We start from the raw sequence: 17,777 nt of genomic DNA on the forward strand, positions 1-17,777 counted from the left end.
CCATTTCTCTGCAGCCATTTGAGGACCATTTGACATGGATTTATGTGATTCAGCCCAGTTTCTGAGTTACACAGAGATTACATTTTCACAGTATTGGAAGATAAACTTTTAGCACTTTTTTCAACTTATTTATAAAACATCCTGATGCATGCTCAATAATTCAGGTAGATTTGGATTATTTATGAAACATTTCCTCACTTGTAATTATTTTAAAAAGATGTTTACTAACAATTGGCTCAAGTCATATTGGCACAGTATTTGAAATGTTAAGTAATACAATAATTGTTTCATTAAAATGCACTATTTGCTAAGGATATCTGGTGCCTACATTAATACGAATGTTAGTTTGAAAAAAAATCACCATTTCAAATTGTTAAGTTTATTATGGGGATCAGACCCAGAAAGCAGACAGATTCCACGAGCTCAATAAAACTTAACTTTATTAGAATGAAAAGAAAAAGCTGGCGTGGAAGTCCATAACAAAAAATGCACAGGAAATACTAACAGAAGTGTCTTGGGAGAAAGCTTGACTGTGTAATAACACCAACAACGCAGAAGTGATTTGAAGGTGGAGAGAAACAGAATATAAAGGATTCGGCTGATGAGCTAAGTGGAACAAACTGTGCTGAATACAAAACAGGAACACGTGAGAGTGAGGTGCACTGAAATGTACTGAAACGTGAACTGATGGTACAAAGAATCCCATGAACTGAAAGATAATTTAAAAAAAGACAAGTGAGAAAGACAAGAATCACAAAACACAAATAGCCCAAACAAGACACAAGAATCCATATTTCATAATCCAGGACTCTTTTGTAAATGAGTCCCAGAGGCTCAATGAGATTATCCAGTATAAATAAAGGTTGAATGAAATATAAACCCAGATCCTGAAACAAATGTTGCATATATTTTGCACACATTTAAAATGAAAAATTTCCATCACTATGAAAAGCCAAAAAACGTGTTTTATACCAAATATTTGCCAGAACTTGATAAAGAACATGGACAAAAGGTGCATTCAAGTCAAGTCAAGTCAAGTCAAGGTTCTTTATTGTCATTCGTACCACGTGGTGGAACGAAATTGTGTACACAGGTTCCCAGTTACATCCAACAAAAGTATAAATTGTAAAGAAAAACAGTAAGATATAATATATTAACTAAGAAATACACTAAAACTAAGAATACACTAAGCACTAATAGTACAAAAACAATATGCCGAACAGCAGCACGAACATGAGTCTGTGTGAGCAGATGAGTATGAATGAACACAGCAGCATGAAACAAATCAGCAGCATGAGCATACATTGACTTAATCTTTATAGCACCATGGAAGAAAGTAGCTTGAAATAAATGCAGATGCAGTATAAAGATATGAATAAAATTATATGGAGATAAATCTGAGGAAAAGCTACAATTAACGTCCAGAAAAGAAAAGAAAAAGAACAAACAAAGTGTAGTTGTACAATAAGCAAATACATAAACAAAATATTTTGCTTTTATTGTGAAGAAACGTTCTGTCACATGTCCTTAAATGATCTCTGACTCTACAGTCCTAGAAGTGAGTCAAGTTTCTGATGCTCACACCTGGCTCTCAAATATGCCTCAAAAGGGAATAAAAACTGGAATTTGAAAACATGTCCAGGACTGAGACACCCGGCACTCCCCCTCCCATCACCTTGCCAATTGATTTTTTTGTCTCTTTCCACTTAGCAAGCATCGCCATTCTCCTGCATAAACATCAGAAAAACCCAGAGGGCTCATCTCTCGGACAGAATCAATAACAACAGGAGTCGTATTCACATTATAAACAACAAGTCCTGCATACTCATGCTGCAGTGTGCACCATGGAAAGCTGCTTATCGCTCCATGTGCGGTGAGTAGGTTGGGACTTACCAACGGCACAGAGAAATGACAACAGAAACTAATCAAGGAAAAACAGGCTGAGGGAAACCTCCATTTGATAACTTCAGGTAATACTATCTTAAGCATGGCAGTAGGGGTTTGAGTATGACCCATTTTCTCAATTGCATTTTTATGAATTATAGTGAAACTCCCAAAGAATAGCAGGGGTGGAAATTAAGTTCAGAATTAAAGGTTGTGTGTGGAAGAAAAAAAAAAATTATTTGTAAAGATCAGAGCTAGCAGTTTTATGAAACTGGACATTGAGCTAAAGGCTCAGTTTAGTTAGGTGAATGTGAATTCAAAGTGGCAGATTTCTGGTTTCTTACTAACATTTTATTTGAAGTGTATCTCACAAGATGGATATTCATCTAAAAATCATTGTAAACGGAAAGAGAAAATAGAGTGATAAAATGCAAAGTTATGCACGTTTCCACCTCTTACTGCTATGTGATAAGAGTTGGTTCGTTGAGATAAGCAAAAAGTGACAGAGTTTATTTATGGTTGCGCCTTAGTTTGTCTCCATTTCACCTTCTGCAGAGTCAAGGATTTAGGATATTGGATCAATGGGAACAAGCTTGTATGCAGCACTCTTAAAACAGATAATGGATCATGCAGGTAGGCTTCTGATTGACCTATGGAGCTATTTAGAGAGCTATTTTCAACGCATTTAGCATAAAACAACCAAAACAATAGTTAATGGACATACACGAAGAATGCATTTAACTCGTGCATTGACTAACTTGTTTCTATCACAAGTTTTACATCATAGAGCAGATATTTGACCATTTTGACTTTTTGTCCAAGTATAAGTAGATCAAAGTTGTCCATTCGGTCATTCATTTATCACACCATTTAGGAGGAAACCAGAGTACCCAGAAGAACATGCAATCTAACAGAAACACCTGTGTCAGAAGTTAAAACTGAAGCTTTCTTGCTGCAAGACATCAGCGCTAACCAACTACGTCACCATGCAGTCTAGAACAAAATAAGTACAGTAATCTAACAGTGCACAATACATCAAAGAGAAGCCCAATAATCAGAATGTTTCACATATTTTGGAGACTTGTTCCATGCAAAATAACACTAACACTAACATATATTTTGTCTTTTAGTGCTTAGCAGCAAGGACCGGACCACAATAAAGCTTGACGATAAGACTACAGTAGTCCCTCGCTACTTTGCGGTTCGCCTTTCGCGGACTTGCTCTTTTGCGTTTTGTCAATGATTGTCAACTTTAATATTACTGATTGAGATGGTATGGGATAAAAAGTTAAAGAAAAGAAAAAACTTCAGATAGGTACCAACATTTTGTAGTTTTATTTAGCCTATAATGCCTATACTGTCACATATATTGTAACGCCAGTCAAAAGAACTACACTACCCAGAAGCCAACAGTGCTTCCAGCCACTGCTTTCTGCCAAAATGGAGAGAAAGTTTTGCAATACAAAGTCTGAAGTAACGATCAAGCTCACAGAAATGGAAGGAAAGTTGCAAACAATCCTGGCGCTTCCTGAAGCTCAATTGTACATGTGCACATCAACCTGCAAGGGGCTGTGGGCTTTGTTGCTGCAGGGTAGGTTTGCCAAAACGAAACTGAGGCCGACCCGAACCAAGCTGCTGTTCTGAAGAGCTGGTGAGTAAAATTTTGCAGTCTTGTACAGCACATATACGTATGTTGTTAAAATTACATAGGTTTAAGAGTTTAGAACATTGCAAAATTGTGGGAAGGGTTTATAAAGCCTTAAAATATATAAATACTAAAATAAATATAGTGGTCCTACTTCAAAGGTTTTCACCTATTGTGATGGTGTGTGGAACGTAACCCAGCGCTAATCGACGGGTTACAGTAAATTGAAAGTGCTAAAAACACCATGCATCCATAAAACAACAATGATCTGTTTAACACATTACATTTGTAATTTTGATACCCAGAGTAGTAAGTGAGATGAGAGACACTGGGATGTAAAAAGATTAGTGGTTTATTCACTGGTACAAGGTACTGGAACACAGGAGGGAGCTGTATGAAAAGAGACTTGGCGAGTATAGTTCTGTGGGCGAGAAGATGGTTTTAAAACAAGAATCTTCTTTGACTTACTTGTTTGTTTCCTTGTTAACAGTTTGGAGAGAGAGGACTAGGGGATATCAGGATGGCAAGACAGACCAAGGTGACCAGGTAAGTAGAGAGATGAGAAAGAGTGGCAGGATGGACCTTCAGACTGGATGGCGTGATGTTAAGTTGGTGATGTTCTAGATTGTAGATAGCTGATCCTGAGATTGACACTAGTGAACACCAAGAACTTAATGAGAAAGATTCACAGTGAGGTTCAGGAGCTACAATGAGCACAAAAAAAAAAAAAAAAAAAGATTAGTAGGAACTGTTGTCAATAGTTCACACTAGGGGTGGACAAAGTACCAAATGAGGACGATGTTCCAGCGGAGTCTAGATAGCCCATGCAACCTTAAATACAGCAGCTGTAGTTAGCAGAACTGGGAACAGCTAAGGAATATAAGCTCCACCCACTCAGGAAGTGCAAGAAAAGAAAGTGATGTGGAAACAATACAGAATCCCAACACTTTTATTATTAACACATGAATGACAACGTCAGCTGGTGCAACAACACCACCAGCCTGATCAAGAAAGCTCATCAGAGACTCTACTTCCTCAGGCGGCTGAGACGAGCTGGTCTGGGAAGCTCAGTCCTCACCTCCTTCTACAGGTGTGCAGTGGAGAGCATCCTGTGCTCCAGCATCCATGTGTGGCATGGAGTCTGCACTGCTGCAGAAAGAATAGCTTTACAGAGAGTGGTGAAGGCTGCACAGAAATCTGTTGGAGTCAGTCTCCCCACCATCACAGACATCTACACCTCTAGATGCAGGAATAGGGCCACCTGCATCATGAAGGACCCCACTCACCCAGCACACACACTTTTTGCCCCACTCCCCTCAGGAAGGAGGTTGAGGAGCATTAAGTGTAGAACCAGTAGACTGAGGAACAGCTTCTACCCTGAGGCTATTAGACTCATGAATCTCTAACCAGAATAATCACTGTGGAAAAAAAATCACATCATGTTGCTGCTGATCTGTTTCATGTTGTTGCTGATCTGTTTCATGTTGCTGCTAATCTTTTTCAATGTTGATTTGTTCATGCGTGCTCATCTGCTCACACAGACATGTGTGTGCTGATGTTCGAAGTAATGTTTTTATGTTATGAGTCCTTAGTGTGTTTTTCTTAGTTCATATCTTAGATGCCATTACTGTTTTTCTTTCACATTTTATTGTTGGATGTAAATGGGATCCTGTGTACATTATTTCTCTCCACCACATGTACCACGAGGTGCGATTGACAATAAAGAAACTCTGACTCTGATTAACGTGGTTGTTTTTGTGACTGTGTTTTATGCCGTTTTAAAAGTAAGTCCAAACAAAAATATTAAAATATGCCTGCAAGTGAAACATAAAAAGCCTCAGTTAACAAGGACAGTATTTGTATTACAACAAGTAATTTGCAGTTAGAAGCTCATTCCTGCATCAGCTACAGCCACTGTTCAACAAAACCTAATATTCACTACAGTATTTTTCAGTTGCATATCTGTGGATAAATTCAAATGGAGATGCTTTCTTTGAAAATAATCTGCAGTTTCAATGTAAAAGGGAAAAAAAAGAAAAACTCCTATGTAAGATAAATTACACATCTTAAAATCTGACAATTGAAGAAATATTAAATTGTCGTTTAGAACTGGTGACCTGTTTTTTCTCAAAGCTTTGAAGAGAAATTCGTGCCTATTTTTAAAAACTGTGAAGGTGTCATGTGAATGAAATGTCAAACTGCCTGTGAACCCTTTTAGCTAGAAAGGACTTGAGTGGTTTGCTTCAAGCAGTTAGCTGATTCTCCAGGCTGTGTCTAATTTATAGAAATACTGCTAAGAAATCCTATAGATTTGCAGTTACAATTGATGAGAAAAAGAAACAAATTATTGACATTTAAACTGCATAGACTTTGCAGTCAGAGTCAGAGTTTCTTTATTGTCATTAGCACCACATGTGGTACATGCAGTGGAGCAAAATTATGTACACAGGGTCACAGTTACATCCAACAATAAAATGTATAAGAAAAACAGTAATAAGATCTAAGATATGAACTAAGAAAAACATCAACTAAATATACACTAAGCACTCATAACATAAAACATTGAACATCAGCACAAACATGAACATGAGTCTGTGAGCAGATGAGCACGCATGAACACACCAACATTGAAACAGATCAGCAGCAATATGAAAAAGATCAGCAGCAACATGATGTGATTTTTTTTCACAATGATTATTCTGGTTAGAGATTCATGAGTCTAACAGCCTCAGGGTAGAAGCTGTTCCTCAGTCTAGTGGTTCTACACTTAATGCTCCTCAACCTCCTTCCTGAGGGGAGTGGGGCAAAAAGTGTGTGTGCTGGGTGAGTGGGGTCCTTTATGATGCAGGTGGCCCTCTTCCTGCATCTAGAGGTGTAGATGTCTGTGATGATGGGGAGACTGACTCCGACAGTCTTAAGTGCAGCCTTCATCACTCTCTACAAAGCTTTTCTTTCTGCAGCTGTGCAGCCTCCATGCCACACGTGGATGGTGGAGCAGAGGATGCTCTCCACTGCACACCTGTAGAAGGAGGTGAGGACTGAGCTTCCCAGACCAGTTCCTCTCAGCCGTCTGAGGAAGTAGAGTCTCTTGCAAGTAAAAAATAACACATGTTCATCAAATTATAGAAATGTGCTAAATTATCTTGCATGATTCTAAGTTTCAAGGATACAAAACATGAAAAATGCTAAAGGAAATAAATAGGCTTACATATTTTCACAAAGCTCTTCAAAGAGATGTTTACCTGCAATGACAATCTATTTAAATATGAGTCTGATTGGTGTTATTCAATGTTCTCTATTCTGTAGACATAGTACCTGTAATTAATGAATGCTTTAAAAGTAAAACACATGGACTAAAATAAACTTACAAATGTGTCCAATCCACAAAAATCTAATTAAGTCAAATAGTTATCAAAAAAATGAATGTGTAGATTAAGAGAAGTATGAATTGAAGGAAATTAAATAAAAATACTTTACAAATTTCACCTTTCAAATTTAGTTTTCACAATTATGAAACGTTCCTTGTCATTTCCCCTCACAAGCTTTAATTTTCAGCAACTGATGACTGATTATATGACTGATTTTCATCAACTGATTATCTGTTTTCACATTTAGAAACCTTCTTATTAGGATAATTGCAGTGACAATAATTATGAATAAATAAACAACCAAATTGTTATAATAGCTGTAGTTCAAAAAGTAGAAAAGTTATCCATCAATCAGAAGATTGGTGGTTTTAACTCCTTGCTTTTAAAATCAACATGATGATGAATTCAAGGGAAAACCTCAAGTTTTATATCATCCCTAAACTTAAAACCAGTGTTTTGTATTTTAAGAAACTAAAATGTTACCAACTAAATCTCAATAACATGTTTGCTCTTGTCATTAATCTACAAATTCACTGTTTTCACTTCTCTTTTTCAATCATTTTTGTATTTCCAAGGTGTCCTAAATTAAAAGAAGGTGGGCTATGTACCAGAATAATTGTTCCTTACCTCAGCATTATAGTGGGAAATGAGGGAGATGGACTGGAACTGAGGTGTATGTGTACTTTTTTCTTTTCTTTTAGAGTCTGACATGCATGACTGAATTAAATGTACAGAGCGGTCACCTATTAGTCACTGACTGACCATCACTGTGGACCATTATGTTTGATTGATATATAACACACTATGGTGTGTGCAGGATGAACAGCTCAATGTCCTGTTAATGTGCCATTCAAGTGTAAAAAAATGTAACATTTTATCAAACATCAGTCCTTTGTTCTCTTTATCCCTCCATTTCTCTGTGCCAGTTTGGCCATTCTGTGTCCACTCGTCCATCGCCTGATTATGACATATTGTGAGGTGGCCGAAATTATGAGTATTCAAAGTGTCTGACTGATAATAACCAGCAGCCTATGCCCTGGGTCAGAAATGGCAAGTCCAAGTTCTTTCAAGCTGCAGCAGTAATCATCCTATTGGTTTAAACCCAGTTCATAGTTCAAGATCCTGGCAGGTTACAGGAGGTAAAAACCTGCTGTGGTAGCAGATGTTTGAGGGAATATTTTCGCTTCTTGTTTTAACTGAAGTCTGTGATAGATGATCTATCTCAATGCACACTAGTGCTCCTGACCCTTTCTGCTGTGAAGGGAATGTGGGGTAATGGTCAGAGTGGGCAAGTAGCATAGATACTAGATAATTGCAAATACTAGACTTGTCCATACAAACACAGACAATGTTGTTGCATGCATCTGTATCTGGAGCTGTGGGGATAAATGTACAGGTACAAATCTTTATTCTGAGTTTGAGTTGCTGGGATCTGTTCATGGTAGTTTGAACATTTTTATTTGAAACCTCACTGAGTTTAGATGTTGGTCTTGTTCTTTCACTGTGCAGCTTCCCTCACGCTGTCTTTATTGGTAAGGGTGGAAGCCTATTATTGTTTTTTTATTTATTTATTTATTTATTATTATTTATTTTATTGAAGGTACTGACTGACTAGCTCACAGCTTGCATAGTTTGATGTGACAATGAAGAACACAACTAGACAATTGCTAGTCTTTTTTTCTGCATTCAAACGATGAGGAGCTCATATATTAAAGTAAAATAAATAATGCTTTATGCATGTAACATAAATGATTAATGTGTTAAATTCTAGTTGGCCAAATTGGTTTTGTGTTTGATTATCTGATTTGCTATTTGACACTTTTGAAGCTTTGCCACCAGGTTGTGGATCATCTGCACATTCACGCTGAGCTTTTTTTTGAATACATAAATATACAGAAGGTCATATGTATTATTAACATGACTAATGAAAACTAGCACCCACAATATCTCCTTAGAAAAACCCTGGCCCTTCAGTTATATTTGTGATGGCTTCTTCCCAAAGAATTAAAGCTGCTCTAGCATTGGACACCCTAGCCAGTATCAGTTGAGCCGTCATAATGTTTTGGCATATTGACACGTGAACAGTAAACTGCCTTAAAGGTTGATATTTGCTGTGGGAAGAAGGCTGAGGACAAAATATAGCCATCGGCTTATCCACTGAGCAGCTGATAAGCCTTCAGTGGTCTGATGGTCAGATGAAAAAGGGCTGTCCGGAAGTCTGCTCATAGCCAGGTTCTGATGCTGCATTAAACATCTGTGGCTCAGGTGAGTCAGGGTATTTGTTGATCCCTCCTGGGTCTTCCTCAAACATATCTTGGTGTAAATTCTTCTAAGGTGAAGAAAGATAGGCAGGGGCATCTACAGCCACCTCTGTGAAGCTTTGTGTTAAAGGTAGGTCTACCACAAGGAAAATGTCTTTGATGATCTGAGGTTAGCTTTGCTATGTGCATTCACTCTGTTTTGACTGAGATAAGACTTTTTTTTTCTTTTAAACAACAAAATTGTAATACCAATTTTTACCAAAGAAAGGACAACTAAAGAATCATTTTAAAGGTCAAATTGATGTGTTTTGTGCCAGATTATCAAGTGAATGCAGAGGAAAATTATAGAAGTTTTGCAAACCAATGTTTAAGTACTTCTCAGATGATAACAGGTTTTTATTTCCCCGATAACCGTTGCATGACACATCTAGTAATTTTTTGTAGATTCATAGTAAAGTCTGTGTTTACATGTGCTCCATATTTCTTATATCAGCATGATGATGCTATCCAGGTAGTATGGCTTAAGAATGAACTTTGTTAAGTTGTTTTTACCAACAAAAGATATGTTAAAGGTCAAAGAAAATCCTCCCTACAATGAATATTCCATATTAGACCATAACATTTTAATATATTTGAACTTGACCTTTACCTATCTAATTAATCATAATATGGACAAAATTAGAGGGAAAAAAACATACCATACCATACCACTTTATGTATTAAACTTTTAAAACAGCTACAAGTCCAACCAAAGTGCTGTACAACAAAACAAACAAGCAAAGGACACAGGATAAAATACATACATTCACTGAAGTAAAGATAAGTAACTACATGACTATAATTATAAAATCACAGTGACGCTAAATTCAACTCACACTGGATTGAAAGCCAGGGAATAAAAGTATGCTTTTAAACAAGACATAAACAGTAAGAGATGGAGCCTGCCTGGCATGCAGTGGTAACTGATTCCACAGTTCTGGAACTGCAACAGAGAAGGCTCTGTCACATCTGAGTTTAAAATGTGTGTGTGGAACCAATCAAATCATCTGGTCTGTGCTCTGAACTGCCACCTTGGAGGACAACTGCTCTAACAACTTCTGCCCCAGCTGAGTGGGCATCACGGAGTCGGTCCTCAGATGCTTTAGATCCTACCTCGCCAATATAACCGTTCATGTCAACGTCAAGGATTTTATTTCAACATCAGCATATTTTTATTGGGGGCTGGGGGAGTACTACATGGCTCCATTCTTGGACCTCTTCTCTTGTTTATACAGCTGGTGTCAAATGCAGATGTATGGTCCAATATATGTACATAATCACCACATCCATGGCTAGAAACATATAATTGTATACATGTTGTGATAAGATTTAAAACATGATTGGAACAACTTCCAATTAGTGTGATCCTCCAGGAAACATTTTAACTGGAAATCAACCTTTTTTGCAGTAATTTGGAAATAAATGAATACATAAATAAATAAACATGCATGTTTAAACTTAACTCAAAGTAAACATTGATTTGCTGCACAAAGCAAACAATATGTAACTGAATCATCTAAAAATATAATAAAATAAAATAAACACAACAACCAAACACATGGTGACAAAGATTATTGGATAAATTGCATGTTTCATCAGGTCATAATATCAATTATCCATTCAGTCAGTCAGTAAAAATTTTAAGATTTCACACAATGATTTTGTCTTGTCGGTGCAGTTAGGTCAACATATAAATTGCAATTTCTCGTTTTTTTTCTGTTTATTTTTATTATTTTTAATTCCACATGCATTTGTATTGTAATTATAGAGATCAAAAATGTCAAAATGGAACTGGTATGTCATTTTTACCATATTTGGTTAGTTCAAGGCCATGATGTTCCTGTGAAACCTTGCTTGCATTCAAAATGTCCGTCATTGTTGTGAAATCATACATATTTGTGAACAGAATGTTCATATGCAATGTTGTAGCAAACATATTTGATTACTGCAAGATGGATCATAAGAACATATGTGGATTAACACATGAATGACAGGTGTTTCTCAGAAAATAAGAGATACAGACTGCAAAACTGTCAGTGTTTTTTTTTTTTTTTTAATAAAAATATGCCATAAATGTGGCCCTGTGATGGACTTGCGACCTGTCCAGGGTGTACCTCGCCCCTCACACAAGTGATTGCTGGACATGGGCACCGGCGACCCCCGTGACCCAAAATGGAAGAAGCGCGTAAAAGATAATGGATGGATGTATGGATGGATGGATGCCATAAATATAGCATGGTGGCACAGTTGGTAGAGCTGCTGCCTCTCTGCAAGCAGGTTGCCACGGTTCAAATCCCGGTCCGGGGACCTTTCTGTGTGGAGTTTGTATGTTCTCTCTGTGCATGTGTGGGTTTTCTCCACAGACCAAAAACATGCATGCTAGACTTACTGGTAACTAAATTGTCCGTAGGTGTGAGTGAGAGAGTGAATGGTTGTTTGTCTCATTTGTTTCAATGGGTCTCATTGATGGGCTGGAGACCTGTACAGGGTGTTCCCCACCTCTCTCACAGTGACTGCTGGACATGGGCACCAGTGACCCCTGCGACCCGAAAAGGAAGAAGTGGGTAAAGATAATGGATGGATCGATGGATGGATGCCATTTTTTTTCTACAACTGCCAACCTTTGAATCATTTATTCAATTTAGATTTAAAAATAAATAAATAAAAATCTGTCTACACCATGCGTGAATTTTCAGCCAAAGCAAATATTATTTGGCATTAGACTCAGTCACTCTATATTGTAATGATAATGCAAATGGATGTTTTCCATGAAGTCATTGAATCTGGCATTGCGTGACCAAAACACCACAACTTTTTTTGTTTAATCACAAGTGGAATGCTGATTCCAAAAATAGCTAAGATAGTAAGCATAATGATTCATAACAAATAAATAAAATTAAATTAAATTAAAAAAATCTGTGTTTCAACAGTCACATTACATGACACAGTAATCTTATTAAGTTTATTATTATTGTTATGTTTTCTGATTATTAAATACATCAATAATCACATTTTTTCATTAGAGAGTATTTGGTTGTTTTAATCTCTCCCCCGCCCCCTCCCCCCCTTTGAAATTATTATGTTATCAAAGTGTAAAAGCAATGGCAATAAAATAAAAGCAAAATAATTTATAGAATAAAATGACAAATTAATAATGTTTTTTTTTTCCTCTCTCTTTTTTTCTTCAGAATTATGAAAAAAAAAAAAACAGGTAGTGGTGTAACAAGCTATTTGACAATGTGCAAACTTAATGTCAATGTTTCATTCATAAGATACAAGCTAAAGATAGACATACTGGACTGTACATTTATAAACAACCAAAATCCTTGAATTGCAACTCTTTCAAACTCTTTAAAAGTTCACTGTGAACATAAAAGCTGTTTCCTTCTGCTCCTTGGAAATGTGTTGAATAAATAGCTACCCGACATGTCATTAGTGTTTCACTCTCGCATCCAATGAATGTCTTTATATTTGATTTGTTCTCTCTAAAGCTCCTTCAGACTTTTGTACACTAAATAATGGTCACAGCATGAAGAAAGAGCAGTTGGTCCTTTTAAAAGCTTAAGGACCTTTTAATGCACTGCATCATTTTTTTTTTCTTTTGACCTTGAGTGTGTTGATTTATGGAAATTATACAAATTTGCTTTTGCAAGTCTCTGCTTAGAGTCTTAACAGTTACAGCACAACTTTTAGATGAGGTGCAAGATCAAACCCACAGACTCAATATTTATCTCGAAGCACATGCAAACTTTACACAGAAAGACCCCACGCCCAAACTGGGGCTTAAACTCAGAACCTTCTTGCTGTGGTGCACCAGTGCCAACCACTAATCCATTGTGCTGTCTAAAGACCTTTCTAGAACTTTTCAAAAGCAGCTATTAAATTGACACCTTTAGGCTCACCTAAATTGAATATTTTGTTACTACATATATAGAGAAGTGATATAAGGAGAGCACTAATACCACATTGACTTTTCAGCCCAAGTGCACATACTTACATCAATGTACTTGATGATACCAAGGACAAATATAAATACGTGTGTCAATGTCAGAGAATGAGTTTGAAAATGAGAAAAAAACAGTATTTTATTTAATTCCTCATTTGGAGCTAGGACTGCAAAAGTATGTTCTAATAATCTCCCATCAAAAGTGACATTCAGTTGAGTACAAGTACACACACAGTATTGGGCTAAATATAATATGAAGGTGTCAAAAATATATTTCCCAGTAGTAAAGTTGTGTACAATTTGTGATTTGCTTGGTCCAAGACGGGACAAAATTCTGTTAATTTTCCTACATTTTTAGTAGATAAAAATATAAATACGTTAAAAACCTATAGTTGAATTTACAGATGAGACACGTTTGGTAATAAAATATTAATTGCTAGATGTTTTTGCCTTGATAGCAAGTGTTGTACAAGTTATACATCCATTTCTTTTATTTTAGTTTATTTCTGGAAGGTACAGATATAAAATTCCTCAGCGATGAATTATATTAACTGGGACTTCAGGGAGTTTTAGCTGCCTGCAAATATCCCATGCTGCCAGGAAATTTTCAAAAATGACTTGCATCACAAAAAAAATAAAATAAATAAATTAAAAAAATGTATTCTTCTTCAAATATTAATAATAATATTAACATGAGATGATAGTCCTGAAATAGATGGCTTGAGGGAGCATAGCGATTTATATATAGTGTAATTCAAAATGAGTAAAAAATAAATCAAGTCGAAGTTTTCCTGGTTTTTTTTTTTGTTTTTTGTTTTTTGGTTATGATCTGGTAAATCTGGAAAATTGTATTTCATTTCCATTTTGTTATATTCTGTGTGACTTTACTAGGAAAATTATTCTAAGAGAAACTGTTATTTGTTGAGGTATTATTTATTTATCCGTCACTGTCTTTGACTATTTCAAACGATAGCTGCTTTGCAAATGTGACTTTTTACCAAATTATATGGTAAAAAAAATTGGTACAACTAATGAATTAAACGAAACATAATTAACATTTAAATTTTGAATAGAACATTAAACTGAAATAAAATTGTATAAGTTTCAACAAACAAGGGAACCAAAATCATTTGTTGCTCTGCTGCACAAGAAGTCTGGCTGCTACTCAATCTTTTGACAGCACAGAGAACATGTGACATATAGCTACATTTGTACTTTGCATGGAAATATTTTCAACTCTTATCTCTCTAAAGAAGATACAACTTTGTTCTTAAAGTCTGACACTTTACAGAAGCTCTTCATTCTCTAAAATAACATATTTTCCCTATGTTGTGAGTGAGTACTGCTCACTTGACATTTATTTTTCTATTAAAAGAAAGAAACAATGTTGAGTCTCAACAATGTAAGGAAGTCTCTTGCATGACTTTCAAACATTCTGACAACACTGCATGAGAATATGATGACAAAATGTTTATTATAGCCATGCAGAGTACCCTGGAAATCCATGCACACAATATACTGCTGCTACTGCACCAAATAATGTTAAACTGTATTGTGGAAAATAATACCTAAACCCATAGCAACTCTGTGTAGAAATACCACTTATTTCAACTGGGGAAAAAAAAAACAAGAAGGGGGATACATTATATGGTGGGATGAGGCTACGTCAGTCCACATTATAATTTTATGTATTTAAAAAAAGGGGGCACATATGAGACATAAGGTGCAGTGGTCAGTGTCTTTGATGGAGAAGTACCAATGGATGCATCATGGTGACTGGTATTTTTACAATGGTCTCCTTAATGCAAAGGTGAATATTGGAATTTTGGAGTCACTTGTTATTTTCTACAACCACGGAAAAATATGTTATCTTTTGTGTACTTTTTTTGTCAGTCCCAAGCCCAGTTAAATGATGACGGTTGTGTCAGGAAGGGCATCTGACATATAACACTTTTGCCCAAACTAATATGTGTGTCAATCTAAGTGACCAGTCAAGTCCCAAACTAACAACAACCACCTCTGGTGTTATTGACAAACAGGGTGCCGGTGGAAATTGTGCTTCTGTTAGTCGAAGAACACGAGGAGGGAAACATGTCAGGAGACATGAGAAGAGGAAAGTCAAAAATAAAGGACTGAGGGTGTAAACAATTAATGTGGGGACAATGACAGGCAAAGGTAGAGAGCTGGCTGGCATGATGCAGAGAAGGAACGTAGATGTTTTATGTGTCCGCGAGACCAAGTGGAAGCAAGGCTTGGAGCACTGGAGCAGTGTTTAAACACTTTTTTTTTATTTTATTTTTTTTACCATGGTGTGGCTAGAAAGAGAAATGGAGTAGGGTGGTCCTGAAGGAGGAGTTGGCAAAAAATGTATTAGAAGTGAAAACGAGTGTCAGATGGGGGATGTGACTAAAGGTAGAAGTAGAAGGTCTAATGCTAAATGTCAGTGGCTATGATCCACGGGTTGGATGTGATGTACAAGAGAAAGATACATTTTTGGAAGGATCTGGATGAAGTGATAGAGAGTATCACTTCGTTTGATATTTTACTTCATTCAGTAAAAGCTCTACCTTTGTCAGTCATTGTACCCACATTTAGCGTGTCCACCCTCAGTCCCACATTCTTGACTTTCCTCTTCTCGCTCTGTCTCCTGACACATTTTCCTCCTCGTGGTCTTTGACTAAAAGTAGCACAATTTCCGCCGGCACCCTGTTTTTCATCTGCACCATGGCGGTCGTTGTTAACCTGGACCTCGACTGATACAGTATGGTGCTGCTTAGATGAACTTGCATGTTAGTTTTGGCAAAAGTATTTTACATTGGATGGATTGGACATTTCAACATTATAAACCAAGTGTATGTTTTTTATTGGCATCACCAAGGATTGTGAAGGAGAAACTGAGACTGTGCTGTGTTCTACACTCCACAATAAATCCCAAAGGTCCTATTGCCTGTAGCGATATTCATTCATTTGGCATCAAACTAATTAAGAACTTAGAAAAAAAAAAGGTCCTTTTATTGTGAGATGTGTGCAGTGTGTCTGAGTATTTTATAAAGTTTACAGTCTCCAAAGAGAATTAATACACAGAAAACAAAAAAGATGACATTTGCATAAACTCTCAGCTTGAGATTTGCATTTTGTTTTTCCTTTGTGTTAGTCGGTTTGAATTTAAAAACACTTTAGAACAAATGGATAAAATGTTAAAACAAATACTACAAAGTATTTGGAAACCAGGGATGAGCTAGTTAGAAGAAAATAGTTACTAGAATTGGTTAGGCTGATGGAATTATGGTTGTTACAAACACTGATGTACTGTACTTCTTTGTTAAATTTAATATTAAAAAGCCCATTTGCTGATTTCATTAGATTTTCTGCATTGACAGAATGACGTCACAAAGCTGCTAAATGTAAGAAAGGTGTTTTATTTATTTATTTTAATTACTGCAACTTGAATACATTTAGAGTGAATAGTGAATATAAATAGTGAGATATGTATTTTTTTTTTTTTTTATCAAACATCCTATTTATCAATTCAAGAACACTTATGTGTTTGTGATAGTATTTTTAAATAAATGTTAGGTGTTAAGCATTAATTCAATTACTCAAATGTGTCCACATCGCCAGTAAAATCACACAGAAGATTCACTTTTGATTGGACTGATCTAAATATTGAGACAAAGATCAAATTCTGAAGGAAAATCTCTGCACAAACCAATTGGAGACGTGTGAGCTCATTACCATTTTAGCCTCAGGGTACAGCACCTGCAGAGACAGAAATTAATATGAAATTGCTGCTTGAATTTTGTATCCATTTCACAGCAGGACTGTTTTTGCTCTGCCACATTCCATTTTCTCCCACAAGTGACCAAAGAAGACAGCGCATTTGTTCAAAAGAAAGATCTGAGTTAAGGATGAGCCTAACATGTTATAATTAGAATTTTGGCACAAACACTCACAGAGACACAGAGTTAACTTCTAATATTATTATCAAAGGGGGGGAAATGACTGTATTGTAGTATGTATACATGTATACATATATATATATATATATATATATATGTGTATATGTGTGTATGTATGTATGTATGTATGCTGTAAAAACAAAAGATAAATCACAGCTGTAATAAGGGCACAGGCAAGTCAACTTGCAGGCACTCTGTTATCTGGCTTCCATAAAACTAAATTTATTTCACACACACACAAAAAAAATCACAAGATACATGGAATGTGATAGGACTGCAGCAACAGGAAATTAAAGACTCTTGTTTCAACTTCTGTTAAGATCTAATTTGGCCACATGCTCAACAAATACTATATGTGTTCTAAGAAGGTTAACCTTCACAAAATGTTGTTTTTTTCCTACAAAAAACAAGCCATGTTATAAATTTTATATTTCTTTTTTGTGAATCAAATTTATATTAAGACTAATAATTTGACCGATTTTATACTAATAAAAAAAAAGAAACAATTAAAATAAACAGAATTTTAAAAAAAACATTTTGCTAATGTAACAGTTTGTTGCTGTGAGTTGGTTGCTTCTCCTCACTGTCAACAGACATGACTGAAGATGTTGTTTGTGGTTTAGCTTCATAAACCAATTATTTTAATATTTAAATGAAATTTACTTCAAACAAGCT

This window comes from Nematolebias whitei, chromosome 13 (assembly GCF_014905685.2).
Source record: "Nematolebias whitei isolate Nwh7 chromosome 13, NemWhi1, whole genome shotgun sequence".
Lineage (NCBI taxonomy): Eukaryota > Metazoa > Chordata > Actinopteri > Cyprinodontiformes > Rivulidae > Nematolebias > Nematolebias whitei.